The sequence below is a fragment of the Heterodontus francisci genome, unplaced genomic scaffold, assembly GCF_036365525.1.
Source record: "Heterodontus francisci isolate sHetFra1 unplaced genomic scaffold, sHetFra1.hap1 HAP1_SCAFFOLD_461, whole genome shotgun sequence".
NCBI lineage: Eukaryota > Metazoa > Chordata > Chondrichthyes > Heterodontiformes > Heterodontidae > Heterodontus > Heterodontus francisci.
The window spans coordinates 728,012-743,760 of NW_027140390.1; the positions used below are offsets into that span (position 1 = coordinate 728,012).

The 15,749-nt window shown below is 46.2% G+C and overlaps 1 protein-coding gene across 4 annotated transcripts in view; it reads right to left on the reverse strand.

Annotated features, from left to right (window-relative positions):
- The window catches only part of LOC137359608 (cysteine-rich protein 3-like), a 232,609-nt gene that overhangs the window by 198,291 nt on the left and 18,569 nt on the right, over window positions 1-15,749 (reverse strand). The window contains exon 1 of one of the 4 annotated variants that reach the window (XM_068025439.1): window positions 14,568-14,832. The exons of 2 other annotated variants lie outside the window; for them this stretch is intronic. The gene's annotated coding sequence lies outside the window, so the exon portion shown is untranslated. Of the gene's footprint in view, window positions 1-7,921; window positions 7,978-14,567; window positions 14,833-15,749 lie in introns of those variants that run through there. One more of the 4 variants, XM_068025441.1, reaches the window with a different exon arrangement.

The following is a 15,749-nucleotide window of genomic DNA, read 5'->3' on the forward strand; positions in this document are numbered from 1 at the left end:
AAGAGAGAAATAATAAACAGGCAATAAACAGTGCTGAGGGACAGGTTAGGGGATATAGCCCAAATAAGAGTTCTGTATACAAATGCACGGAGTGTAAGAAATAAGCTAGATGAACTGCAGGCACAAATTCAAATGGAAAATTATGATATGGTGGCCATTGAGGAGACGTGGCTGCAGGATGGTCAGGACTGGGAACTAAATATACCTGGTTATAAAGTTTACAGGAGGGACAGGGAAAATGGCAGAGGGAGTGGAGTAGGCTTACTGATTAGAAATAATATCACCTCATCGGTGAGGGAGGATATAATGAGGGGAAAGCATCCAGTGGAGACCTTATGGGTGGAACTGAGGAACAGAAAAGGATATAAAACTGTAATAGGTGTTGTGTATAGACCCCCTGGTAGCAGTTCTGAGGTGTTAGATTGTATAAATGCACAAATTAGGCAAGTGTATAACAAAGACAGCATAGTATTAATGGGGGATTTTAACTTACACATAAATTGGGAGAGGCAGACTAGCACCTGTCAGAATTTCTGGAACATGTCCGGGATAGTTTCCTACAGCAATATGTCCTAGATGTAACAAGGGGACAGGCAATATTAGATTTAGTTATGAGTAATGAGCCAAATTTAATTAGTAGCCTAACTGTACGTGAACATTTATCAAATAGTGATCGCAACATGATCGAATTCAAGGTAGCGTTTGAAAGTGAAAAGCAGGAATCAGAGACTGTCCACAGTAAACTGGGTAGATCTGTTAATGGGTCAAACGACTGAAAAATAGTGGAGAATATTTAAAGAAACGTTTAACGAAATACAGAGCGAGTATATACCCCTGAGAGGAAAAAGCTCCACTTCACAGAAAAAACAGCCATGGACAACTAAAGAGATTAGGGATAACATAAAACAAAAAGAAATGGCTTACAAAAATGCTAAACGCAGCACAGATCCGGCCGAATGGGATTGATACAAAGACCGGCAAAGGGTCACAAAGCAGCTTATAAAAGAGATTATGAAAGGAAACTTGCACGGAACATCAAAACCAAAAAGAAGAAATGTTATAGTTTCATAAAGGGAAAACGGGTGGTCAAGAGCAATGGAGGCCCACTAAAAGCTGAAACTGGAGATATAGTCACTGATAATGGAGAAATGGCAGACATGTTGAACAATTACTTTGCCTCAGTATTTACAGTTGAAAAGGAGGATAACTTGCCAGACGTCCCGAAAAAATTAATAGCCAATAGAGGACAGGGACTTAATACAATTAAGTAAGTAAATCATCAGTAACAAGGAAATTAATGGAACTAAAGAGTGAGAAATCCCCAGGACCTGACGGTTTCCATCCGAGGGTGTTAAAGGAAGTAGGGGAGCACATTGTAGATGCCCTAACTATAGTCTTTCAGAGTTCCCCAGATTCAGGAGTGGTCCCTCTGGATTGGAAAGTTACACATGTCACTCCACTTTTTAAGAAGGATGAAAGGGGGAACCAAGGAAATTACAGAACAGTTAGCCTGACATCTGTGGTGGGCAAGTTGCTGGAGTCTGTAATCAAGGATAGTGTGACTGAACACCTAGAACAATTTCAGTTAATCAGGGACAGCCAGCATGGATTCATGACGGGAAGGTCATGCCTGACAAATCTCATTGAATTTTTTGAAGAGGTGACTAAGGTATTGGACAGGGGAATGTCTATGGATGTTATTTATATGGACTTCCAGAAGGCATTTGATAAAGTCGCACATAAGAGACTGTTAACTAAGGTAGAAGCCCATGGAGTTGAGGGCAAATTATTGACATGGTTAGAAAGTTGTTTGAGTGGGAGGCAGTAGAGAGTGGGGATAATGGGTAAGTACTCCGATTGGCAGGATGTAACTAGTGGTGTCCCAGAAGTATCTGTGTTGGGGCCTCAATTATTCACATTATTCATTAACGACTTGGATGATGGCATAGTAAGTCATATATCCAAATTTGCTGATGATACAAAGTTAGGGGGCATTGTAGACAGTCTAGATGATAGCATAAAATTGCTAAGAGATATTGACAGACTAGGTGAGTGGGCAAAACTGTGGCAGATGGATTTCAATGCGGGCAAGTGTGAGGTTATCCATTTTGGACCGAAAAAGGATAGAGCAGGGTACTTTCTAAATGGGAAGAGGTTAAGTACAGTGGATGTCCAAAGAGACTTGGGGGTTCAGGTGCACAGATCTTTAAAATGCCACAAACAAGTGCAGAAAGTAATCAAAAAGGCTAATGGAATGCTAGCCTTTATATCCAGAGGATTGGAGTATAAAGGCACAGAGGTTATGCTGCAGCTGTACAAAACCCTGGTTAGACCCCACTTGGAGTACTGTGAGCAATTCTGGGCACCACACCTTAGGAAGGATATATTGGCTTTGGAGGGAGTGCAACGTAGGTTTACAAGAATGATACCTGGACTACAGGGGTTAAGTTACGAGGAAAGATTACACAAATTAGGCCTGTTTTCACTAGAATTTAGAAGGTTAAGGGGTGATCTGATCGAAGTCTTTAAGATATTAACAGGAAAAGACAGGCGAGATAAAGATAAACTATTTCCACTGGTTGGAGATTCTAAAACTCGGGGGCATAGTCTAAAAATTAGGACCAGACCGTTGAGGAGAGATGTTAGGAAGCACTTCTTCATGCAAAGGGTGGTAGAGGTTTGGAACTCTCTCCAACAAACAGCAGCTGAACCGAGAACAGTTGATAATTTTAAATCTGAGATAGATAGATTTCTGTTAAGCAAAGATATTAAGGGATATGGGCCAAAGGCAGGTATATGGAGTTAGGCTGCAGATCAGCCTTGATCTCATTGAATGGTGGGACAGGCTCGAGGGGCTGAATGGCCTACTCCTGTTCCTATCTTCCTGTGTTCCTAAGCATTTGCATCCATCTTCAGCGAGAAGTGCCGAGTTGATGATCCATCTCGGCCTCCTCCTGAAGTCCCCAGCATCACAGATGCCAGACTTCAGCCAATTGAATTCACTCCACGTGATATCAAGAAATGACTGAAGGCACTGGATACTGCAAAGGCTATGGGCCCTGACAACATTCCGGCAATAGTACTGAAGACCTGTGCTCCAGAACTTGCCGCGCCCCTAGTCAAACTGTTCCAGTCCAGCTACAACACTGGCATCTACCCGGCAATATCGAAAATAACCCAGGTATGTCCTATACACAAAAAGCAAGACAAGTCAACCCGGCCAATTACCACCCCATCAGTCTACTCTCAATCATCAGTAACGCGATGGAGGGTGTTGTCGACAGTGCTATCAAGTGGCACTTGCTTCGCAATAACCTGCTCAGTGATGCTCAGTTTGGGTTCCGTCAGGGCCACTCAGCTCCTGACCTCATTACAGCCTTGATTCAAACATGGAAAAAAGAGCTGAACTCCAGAGGTGAAGTGAGAGTGACTGCCCTTGACATCAAGGCAGCATTTGACCGAGCTTGGCATCAAGGTACCCTAGCAAAACTGGAGTTAATGGGAATCGGGGGAAAACACTCCACTGGCTGGAATCATACCTTCCGCAAAGGAAGACGGTTGTGGTTGTTGGAGGTCAATCATCTGAGCTCCAGGACATCACTGCAGGAGTTCCTCAGGGTAGTGTCCTCGGCCCAACCATCTTCAGCGGCTTCATCAATGACCTTCCTTCAATCATAAGGTCAGAAGTGGGGATGTTCGCTGATGATTGCACAATGTTCAGCACCATTCGCGACTCCTCAGATACTGAAGCAGTCCGTGTAGAAATGCAGCAAGACCTGGACAATATCCAGGCTTGGGCTGATAAGTGGCAAGTAACATTTGCGCCACACAAGTGCCAGGCAATGACCATCTCCAACAAGAGAGAATCTAACCATCTCCCCTTGACATTCAATGGCATTACCATCGCTGAATCCCCCACTATCAACATCCTGGGGGTTACCATTGACCAGAAACTGAACTGGAGTAGCCATATAAATACTGTGGCTACAAGCGCAGGTTAGAGGCTAGGAATCCTGAGGCGAGTAACTCACCTCCTGACTCCCCGAAGCCTGTCCATCATCTACAAGGCACAAGTCAGGAATGTGATGGAATACTTTCCACTTGCCTGGATGGATGCAGCTCCAACAACACTCAAGAAGCTCAACACCATCCAGGACAAAGCAGCCCGCTTGATTGGCACTCCATCCACATTCAGTCCCTCCACCACCAACGCACAGTGGCAGCAGTGTATACCATCTGCAAGATGCACTGCAGCAACTCACAAAGGCTCCTTCGACAGCACCTTCCAAACCCGCGACCTCCACCACCTAGAAGTACAAGGGCAGCAGATGCATGGGAACACCACCACCTGGAACTCCCTTCCTAACAGCACTGTGGGTGTACCTACCCCACATGGACTGCAGCGGTTCAAGAAAGCAGCTCAACACCTTCTTAAGGGCAATTAGGGATGGGCAATAAATGCTGGGCTAGCCAGCGATGCCTACATCCCATGAGTGAATAAAAAAAAAATCACATAGCAAGGTTTACTTCCAAGCAGAAAAGACCTTGGCCAAGCGACTACACATTTAGTGTACAGTAGGGAATGATGCACAGTCAAATATAGAAGAGAAACTGAGTCATTCTGAAGGGCAGAGAAAATATAGACCTGTTAAGGCACAAGTAAAAAATGCAAAGCTGGATTGCATTTATCTTAATGCAAGGAATCTTACTAATAAGGCAGATGAATTAAGGGCATTGATTAGCACATGGGATTATGATATTATTGCTATCACAGAGACATGGTTGAGGGAGGGACAGGATCAGCAGCTCAATATTCCAGGGTATAGAATCTTCAGGCGTGACAGGGGAGTGGATAAAAGAGAGGTGGCATTGCACTGTTGATCAAGGAGTCAATTACTGCAGTAAAGAGGGTTGATATCTTAGAAGGTTCGTCGAATGAGGCCATATGGGTAGAACTTAAAAACAAAAAGGGGGCAATCACTTGGTTGGGCGTGTACTACAGCCCTCCAAACAGTCAGGGAGAGAGAGAGGAGCAGATATGTAGGCAAATCTCAGAGAGGTGTAAAAATAATAGGGTAATAGTAGTAGGGGATTTCATCTTACCTAATATCAACTGGGATAGTCTTAGTGCAAAAGGCTTAAAGGGGGCGGAATTCTTAAAGTGCATACAGGAGAGTTTTTTGAGCCAGTACGTAGAAAGTCCTACAAGAGAAGGGGCAGTACTAGACCTAATCCTAAATAATGAAGCTGGACAAGTGGTAGAATTGTCAGTGGGGGAGCATTTTGGGGATAATTACCATAACTCTGTAAGATTTAAGGTAGTTATGGAAAAGGACAAAGACAGGCCAGAAATAAAGGTACTGAATTGGGGGAAGACAGATAAAACAAGATCTGGGCAAAGTGGACTGGGAGCAGCTACTTGTAGGTCAGACCAGTGGGAGTTATTCAAAGAGGAAATAGTTCAGAGCCAACATGTACCCGTTAAGGTGAAGGGTAGGATCAACAAGTGCAGGGAACCCTGGATGTCAAGGGATATAGAGTATTGGATCAGGAAAAAAAGGAGGCTTATGGCAGATTCGGAGCGCTGAAAACAGCGGAGGCACTAGAGGAGTATAGAAAGTATGGGGGGTACTTAAAAAGGTAATTAGGAGAGCGAAGAGGGGACATGAAGAAACATTGCCGGGCAAGACAAAGGAAAATACCAAGGCATTTTATAAGTATATTAAGGGTAACAGGATAACCAGGGAAAGAGTAGGGCCCATTAGGGACCAAAGTGGCAATGTGTGTGGAGCCGGAGGACACAGGTAAGTTTTTAAATGATTACTTTTCATCTGTGTTCACTATGGAGAAGAATGATGTAGATGTAGAGATCAGGGAGGGGGATTGCGATATACTTAAACATATTAGCATGGAAAGAGAGGAAGTATTGGATGTTTTAGCGGGTTTAAAAGTGGATAAATCCCCAGGCCCAGATGAGATGTATCCCAGGCTGTTATGTGAGGCAAGGGAGGAGATAGCAGGGGCTCTGACACAAATTTTCAGATCCTCTCTGAGAGGATCCCAGAGGACTGGAGGACAGCGAATGTGGTATCATTATTCAAGAAGGGTAGCAGTGATAAACCAGATAATTACAGGCCGGTGAGTCTAACATTAGTGGTTGGAAAGCTATTGGAAGAAATTCTGAGGGACAGGATTAATCTCCACTTGGAGAGGCAGGGATTAATCAGGAATAGTCAGCATGGATTTGTCAGGGGGAGATCGTGTCTAACTAACTTGATTGAATTTTTCGAAGACGTGACTAGATGTGTAGATGAGGGTAACGCAGTTGATGTAGTCTACATGGACTTCAATAAGGCTTTTGATAAGGTCCAGCATGGCTGGTTAAGTTGGTTAAGAAGGTAAGAGCCCATGGGATCCAGGGCAATTTGGCAAATTGGATCCAAAATTGGCTTAGTGGCAGGAAACAGAGGGTAGTGGTCAAGGGTTGTTTTTGCGAGTGGAAGCCTGTGACCAGTGGTGTACCGCAGGGATCGGTGCTGGGACCCTTGCTGTTTGTAGTGTACATTAATGATTTGGACGCCAATATAGGAGGTATGATAAGTAAGTTCGCAGATGACACGAAAATTGGCGGTGTCGTAAATAGTGAGGTGGAAAGCCTTTGATTACAGGACGATGTAGATGGGCTGGTAAGATGGGTGGAGCAGTGGCAAATGGAATTTAATCCTGAGAAGTGTGAGGTGATGTATTTTGGGAGGACTTACAAGGCAAGGGAATATACAGTGGATGGTAGGACCCGAGGAAGTAGAGGGTCAGAGGGACCTTGGTGTACTTGTCCATAGATCACTGAAGGCAGCAGCACAGGTAGATAAGGTGGTTAGGAAGGCATATGGGATACTTGCCTTTATTAGCCGAGGCATAGAATATAAGAGCAGGGAGGTTATGATGGAGCTGTATAAAACGCTAGTTAGGCCACAGCTGGAGTACTGCGTACAGTTCTGGGCACCACACTATCGGAAGGATATGATTGCACTGGAGAGGGTGCACAGGAGATTCACCAGGAAGTTGCCTGGGCTGGAGCATTTCAGCTATGAAGAGAGACTGGAAAGGCTAGGGTTGTTTTCCTTAGAGCAGAGAAGGCTGAGGGGGGACATGATTGAGGTATACAAAATTGATAGGTTAGATAGGAAGAGGCTTTTTCCCTTGGCGGAGGGGTCAATAACCAGGGGGCATAATTTTAAGGTAAGGGGAAGGAGGTTTAGAGAGGTTTAGAGAAAAAAAAATTTCACCCAGAGGGTGGTTGGAATCTGGAACATACTGCCTGAAAGGGTGGTAGAGGAAGGAACCCTCACAAGCACTTGAAACGTCATAGCGTACAAGGCTATGGGCCAAGTACTGGAAAATGGGATTAGAATAGTTAGGTGCTTGATGGCAGCACAGACTCGATGGGCTGAAGGAACTGTTTCTGTGCTGTATAACTCTATGACTCTAATAGGGTGAGACAAAGTCGGTGGAAGAGGCTCCTGTGGAGCATAAACACCAGAATGGACCAAATGAGTCAAACTGCCTCTTTCTGTGCTGTTAAATTCTATGTAATACTTTGTAATATACGGCATGAAATACTTAACAGGACGTAACGGCTCTTGTGCTCTTCGGGCTATGAAATATTCTCTGTGCAAGGCAGCTGGGCAGGGCTGAATAATGTCGATTATGCTGTTAAACTGATGCGCTGGAGATTGTTTAATTAGTACTGGAGATGAGAAAGACATTTTCTCTTCTTGGCAGTTTTACTGGTATATAATTGAAAAGAAGGTAAGTGAGTTGAAGGAGCTCATGGTTTATTCGAGAGCTTGATGAGCCAAATGACTGTCTGTGGTTTTGTGCTTCGATTACCCAGTCAGAGAGCTCCACCGTGATCCTGTACCTTTAAAGAATAAAAGCACTGCCACAAGATCCAAACCTCCTGCCCTTCACCTCAGGCATCAAACCAGATGGAGTTAAAAGCCCAATCAGTGAATTCACAAACATCTGCCCAAAGGCCATCCCAGTAATGCTCTGATAGTGTGACATATCCAAAATCAAACCCTTCAGTTTAAAGGAAGGTAAAAACACAAGAATTAGTATCAGCCCTTCAATCTAACTGGAAAAGTGCCAGGAATGTTAATCATTCTCTCACTGGATTCAAACAATCACTCTGGGCCAGATTCCCAGCAGAAATTATTGAATCAGCATCACAACAGAGAAATATTTAACCAAGTTAAACGGAGGACACCAGGGTCAGGGCTCCCTAGATAACTGGCTGGGCTTCTTTTCAATAGAAAAGAGAAGGCTGAGAGGTGACCTAATACAATAAAAACAAAAACTATATTTCTATAGCAAATTTAATGTAATGAAAAGTCCCAAGGTGCTTCAAGAGGCATTATAAAATAAAATTTGACACTGAGCCAGATAAGGAGATATTAGGGCAGATGACCAAAAGCTTGGTCAAAGAGGCAGGTGTTAAGGAGTTTCTTAAAGTAGGAAAGTGAAGGTAGAGAGGCCGAGAGGTTTAGGGAGGGAATTCCAGAAGTTAGGGCCCCGGCAGCTGAAGGCACGGTCACCAATGGTGGAGTAATTAAAATCGGGGATGCTCAAGAGGCAGGGATTAGAGGTCTGCAGAGATCTAAGAGTGTTGTGGGGCTGGAGGAGATTACAGAGATAAGGAGGGGCGAGGTCATGGAGGGATTTGAAAACAAGGATGAGAATTTTAAAATCAAAGTAATGTTTAACCAGGAGCCAAAGTAGGGCAGCGAGCACAGGGGTGATAGGTGAACGGGATTTGGTGTGAATTAAGCCAAAGGCAGCAGAGTTTTGGATGACCTCAAGTTTACAGATGGTAGAATGTGGGAGGCCAGACAGGAGTACATTGGAATAGATAAGACTGGAGGTAATAAAGGCATGGATGAGGGTTTCAGCAGCAGATGAATTGAGGAAGGGGCAGAAATTTACAAGAATGTTGCCGGGGCTTGAAAGTTGCAGCTATGAGGAAAGATTGGATCGGCTAGGGTTGATTTCCTTTGAATAGAAGAGGCTGAGGGGTGAATAAATTAAGATGTACAAAATTATGAGGGGCCTAGATAGAGTAGACAGGAAGTACCTGTTTCCCCTAGTGGAGAGGTCAATTACCCGGGGGCACAGATTTAAGGTGATTGGTAGAAGGATTAGCGGGGACATGAGGAAAATCTTTTTCACCCAGGGGGTGGTAGGTGTCTGGAATTCACTGCCAGGAACGGTGGTGGAAGCAGAAACCTTCAACACATTTAAAAGGTACCTGGACTTGCACCTGAAGTGCTATAACCTGCAAGGCTATGGACCGGGTGCTGGAAGATGGGATTAGATTGGGTGGCTAGTCTTTTCAGCCGGCGCAGACACGATGGGCTGAATGGCCTCCTTCTGTGCCGTAATGTTTCTATGGTTCTCTGGTTCTATGGAGATGGGCGATGTTGCAGAGGTGGAAATAAGCGGCCTTAGTGACTGCGCGGATATGTGGTTGAAAGCTCATTTTGGGGTCAAATATGACACCAAGGTTATGAGCAGTCTGGTTTAGCCTCAGATGCTAGCCAGGGAGAGGGATAGAATCAGTGGCAACAGAGCGGAGTTTGTGGCGGAGACTGAAGACAATGGCTCGAGTCTTCCCAATACTTAATTGGAGGAAGTTTCTGCTCATCCAGAACTGGATGTCAGATAAGAAGTCTGATAATTTAGAGAAAGTGGAGGGATCAAGAGACATGGTGGTGAGGTAGAGCTGGGTGTCGAAAGCATACCTGAGGAAACTGACGCAGTGCTTTTCAGATGATGTCGCTGAGGGGCAGCATGTAGATGAGAAATAGGAGGGGGCCAAGGATAGATCCTTGGAGGACACCAGAGGTAACGGTGTGGGAGCAGGAGGAGAAGCCATTGATGCTGATTCTCTGGGTACAATTAGATAGATCAGAATGGAAGCAGGCGAGTGAAGTCTCACCCAGCTGGATAACAGTGGAGGATTGTTGAGGAGGATGGTGTGGTCAACTGTGTCAGAGGCTGCAGACAGGTTGAGAAGGACCAGGAAGGAAAGTTTACCTTTGTCATAGTCACAAAGGATGTCATTTGTGACTTTGACAAGAACTGTTTCAGTACTGTGGCCAGGGCGGAAACCTGACTGGAAGGACTCAAACATGGGCATGATTTGGGAGGTGACAAGATGTTCAGAGACTTTGGAAAGGAAAGGGAGGATGGAGATGGGGCAGTAATTTGCAAGGATGGAGGGGTCAAGGGTTTTTTTGAGGACAGGGTGATGACGGCAGATTTGAAGGGCAGAGGGACAGACCCTGAGGACAGAGAACCGTTAACAATATCAGCTAACATGGGAACCAGAAGGGAAAGTTGGGTGGGCAGCAGTTTAGTAGAAATAGGGTCAAGAGAGCAGGAGGTGGGTCTCATAGACAAGATGAGCTCAGAGAGGGCATGAGAGGAGATAGGATGATAGATAAAGAAAAATGTGAGTTCAGAACTAAAGCAGAGGAATAATTTAAAGGAAGTTTGGACCTGTGGGCTAGGGAAAAGGATTGAAGTCACAGAAGCAGCTGATTGAATGATCGATCTTAGTGACAAAGAAATCCATGAGCTGCTCGCACTTGTCGTTGGGGGTGAGGGAGGCGGAGACGCTGGAGAGGGGTTTAAGAAGACAGCTTGCAGTAGAGAAAAGCTGGGGGTTACCTTTGCATTCGAGAATGATCTTGGAATAGTGAGAAGTTTTCACAAATGAGAGTAGGGTCCGATAGTATTTTATGTGGTCAAGCCAAGTCTGGCAATGAATGTCAAAACTAGTTGCCTATCATATCCGTTCAAGTCTCCGTTCAACAGATTTAAGGGAGCAGAGATGGGGGAACATATCAGAGGGAATGGACATGGTGAGAGAGAATAATGATTTTAATGGGGAGGTGAGGGTGAGGTTAAGCAGATCAGCAGCTGTAGAAATGGTGTGGTGCACGGAGGGCCGAAGACAAGACAATTGGGAATTGAGACTGCAGTTCTAAGTGAATGGGAGGAGAGAATTTTTTCCAGGGTCGGATACAGAAGGAAGTAGGGTTTGGAGAGGGAAGCGGGATGTGGGTGGAAAGCGATACAAGGTGAGATTTGGTTACATGAGCTACACCACCATCATGATGGTCTGGGCGAGGCAAGTGGTGGAAGGTATAGACAGGTGGGGAGGCTTCAGTTAGGGGAAGGTGTCATCACCTCTCAGCCAGGTTTCCGTCAAGGACAAGATTTGATGCAATCATCCAAAGTAAGCTTATGGATTGCAAGCGCCTTGATCAGAAGTGAACAGACATTCTAGATGGAGATGCAGAGAGCAGCAGCGATAGCTGAACTACTGGCAAAGTCATGACATTTTTAAAACTGAGCTGTTGCCAGACAGGGAGCCAATGTAAATCAGTCAGTGGGTGATTCAGTCAGGGATCATTACTCCTCCTCCAGATAAATTGGGATAGAACGCGCCAGGGATCATTCCTCCTCTTCCATATTAAGGGGGATTGAACAGGTCAGGGATAGTTCCTCTGCCTCCTGATCAATTGGGATGGAACACGTCAGGGATCATTCCTCCTCCTCCTGATCAATGGGGATGGAACACGTCAGGGATCATTCCTCCTCCTCCTGATCAATGGGGATGGAACACGACAGTGATCATTCCTCCTCCTCCTGATCAATGGGGATGGAACACATCAGGGATCATTCCTCCTGTTCCATATTAATGGGGATAGAACAGGTCAAGGATCTTTCCTCTGCCTCCTGATCAATGGGGAAAGAACACATCAGGGATCTGTCCTCTGCCTCATGATCAATGGGGATGGAACATGTCAGGTATTATTCCTCCTCCACCTGATCAATGGAGATAGAACATGCCAGTGATCATTCCTCCTCTTCCTGACCAATGGGGATGGAACACGTCAGGGATCATTCCTCCTCCTCCTGATCAATGGAGATAGAACATGCCAGTGATCATTCCTCCTCCTCCTGACCAATGGGGACGGAACACGTCAGGGATCATTCCTCCTCCTCCTGATCAATGGGGATGGAACACGTCAGGGATCATTCCCCCTCCTAATCAAATGGGGATAGAACATGTCAGGGAACATTCCTCCTCCACCTGATCAATGGGATGGAACATGTCAGGGATCATTCCCCCTCCTGATCAAATGGGGATAGAACATGTCAGGGAACATTCCTCCTCCACCTGATCAATGGGATGGAACATGTCAGGGATCATTCCCCCTCCTGATCAAATGAGGATAGAACACGTCAGGGATCATTCCTACTCCACCTGATCAATGGGGATGGAACACGTCAGGGATCATTCCTCCTCCTCCTGATCAATGGGGATGGAACACGTCAGGGATCATTCCTCCTCCTACTGATCAATGGGGATGGAACAAGTCAGGGATCATTCCTCCTCCTCCCGATCAATGGGATAGATCACGTCAGGGATCATTCCTCCTCCAATTGATCAATGGGGATGGATAACGTCAGGGATCATTCCTCCTCCAATTGATCCATGGGGATGGAACACGTCAGGGATCATTCCTCCTGTTCCATATTAATGGGGATAGAACAGGTCAAGGATCTTTCCTCTGCCTCCTGATCAATGGGGAAAGAACACATCAGGGATCTGTCCTCTGCCTCATGATCAATGGGGATAGAACACGTCAGGGATCATTCCTTCTCCTCCTGATCAATGGTGATGGAACACGTCAGGGATCATTCCTCCTCCAATTGATCAATGGGGATGGAACACGTCAGGGATCATTCCTCCTCCTCCTGAACAATGGGGATGGAACACGTCAGGGATCATTCCTCCTCCAATTGATCAATGGGGATGGAACACGTCAGGGATCATTCCTCCTCATCCTGATCAATGGGATAGAACACGTCAGAGATCATTCCTCCTCCAATTGATCAATGGGGATGGAACACGTCAGAGATCATTCCTCCTCCAATTGATCAATGGGGATGGAACACGTCAGGGATCATTCCTCCTCCAATCGATCAATGGGATAGAACACGTCAGAGATCATTCCTCCTCCAATTGATCAATGGGGATGGAACACGTCAGGGATCATTCCTCCTCCAATTGATCAATGGGGATGGAACACGTCAGAGATCATTCCTCCTCCAATCGATCAATGGGATAGAACACGTCAGGGATCATTCCTCCTCCAATTGATCAATGGGTTTGGAACACGTCAGGGATCATTCATCCTCCAATTGATCAATGGGGATGGAACACGTCAGGGATCATTCCTCCTCCAATTGATCAATGGGGATGGAACACGTCAGGGATCATTCCTCCTCCTGATCAATGGGATAGAACACGTCAGAGATCATTCCTCCTCCAATTGATCAATGGGGATGGAACACGTCAGGGATCATTCCTCCTCCAATTGATCAATGGGATAGAACACGTCAGGGATCATTCCTCCTCCAATTGATCAATGGGGATGGAACACGTCAGGAATCATTCCTCCTCCTCCTGATCAATGGGGATGGAACACGTCAGGGATCATTCCTCCTCCAATTGATCAATGGGGGTGGAACACGTCAGGGATCATTCCTCCTCCAATTGATCAATGGGGATGGAACACGTCAGGAATCATTCCTCCTCCTCCTGATCAATGGGGATGGAACACGTCAGGGATCATTCCTCCTCCTCCTGATCAATGTGGATGGAACACGTCAGGGATCATTCCTCCTTCTCCTGATCAATGGGATGGAACACGTCAGGGATCATTCCTCCTCCTCCTGATCAATGGGGATAGAACACGTCAGGGATCATTCCTCCTCCTCCTGATCAATGGGATGGAACACGTCAGGGATCATTCCTCCTCAAATTGATCAATTGGATGGAACACGTCAGGGATCATTCCTCCACCTGATCAAATGGGGATGGAACACGTCAGGGATCATTCCTCCTCCTCCCGATCAATGGGATGGAACACGTCAGGGATCATTCCTCCTCCAATTGATCAATTGGATGGAACACGTCAGGGATCATTCCTCCACCTGATCAAATGGGGATGGAACACGTCAGGGATCATTCCTCCTTCTCCTGATCAATGGGATAGAACACGTCAGGGATCATTCCTCCTCCAATTGATCAATGGGGATGGAACACGTCAGGGATCATTCCTTCTCAAATTGATCAATGGGGATGGAACACGTCAGGGATCATATCTCCTCCAATTGATCAATTGGATGGAACACGTCAGGGATCATTCCTCCTCCAATTGATCAATGGGTATGGAACATGTCAGGGATCATTCCTCCTCCACCTGATCAAATGGGGATGGAACACATCAGAGATCATTCCTCCTCCTCCTGATCAATGGGATAGAACACGGCAGGGATCATTCCTCCTCCACCTGACCAATGGGGATGGAACACGTCAGGGATCATTCCTCCTCCACCTGATCAAATGGGGATGGAACACATCAGAGATCATTCCACCTCCTCCTGATCAATGGGATAGAACACAGCAGGGATCATTCCTCCTCCACCTGATCAAATGGGGATGCAACACGTCAGGGATCATTCTTCCTCCAACTGATCAATGGTGATGGAACACGTCAGGAATCATGCCTCCTCCAATTGATCAATGGGGATGGAACACGTCAGGGATCATTCCTCCTCCTCCTGATCAATGGGGATGGAACACGTCAGGGATCATTCGGCCTCCTCCTGATGAATGGAGTTGGAACACGTCAGGGATCATTCCTCCTCCTGATCAATGGGGATGGAACACGTCAGGGATCATTCCTCCTCCTCCTGATGAATGGGGATGGAACACGTCAGCGATCATTCCTCCTCTTCCTGATCAATGGGGATGGAACACGTCAGGGATCATTCCTCCTCCTCCTCCTGATCAATGGGGCTGGAACACGTCAGGGATCATTCCTCCTCCTCCTCCTGATCAATGGGGCTGGAACACGTCAGGGATCATTCCTCCTCTTGCTGATCAATGGGGATGGAACACGTCAGGGATAATTCCTCCTTCTCCTGATGAATGGGGATGGAACACGTCAGGGATCTTTCCTCCTCCTCCTTATGAATGGGGATGGAACACTTCAGGGATCATTCCTCCTCCTCCTGATCAATGGGGATGGAACGCGTCAGGGATCATTCCTCCTCCTCCTCCTGATCAATGGGGATGGAACACGTCAGGGATCATTCCTCCTCCTGATCAATGGGGATGGAACACGTCAGGGATCATTCCTCCTCCTCGTCCTGATGAATGGGGATGGAACACGTCAGGGATCATTCCTCCTCCAATTGATCAATGGGGATGGAACACGTCAGGGATCATTCCTCCTCCTCCCGAGCAATGGGATAGAATACGTCAGGGATCATTCCTCCTCCAATTGATCAATGGGGATGGAACACGTCAGGGATCATTCCTCCTCCTCCTGATCAATGGGGATGGAACACGTCAGGGATCATTCCTCCTCCAATTGATCAATGCGGATGGAACACATCAGGGATCATTCCTCCTCCTCCTGATCAATGGGGATGGAACACATCAGGGATCATTCCTCCTCCAATTGATCAATGGGGATGGAACACGTCAGGGATCATTCCTCCTGATCAATGGGGATGGAACGCGTCAGGGATCATTCCTCCTCCAATTGATCAATGGGGATGGAACACGTCAGGGATCATTCCTCCTCCAATTGATCAATGGG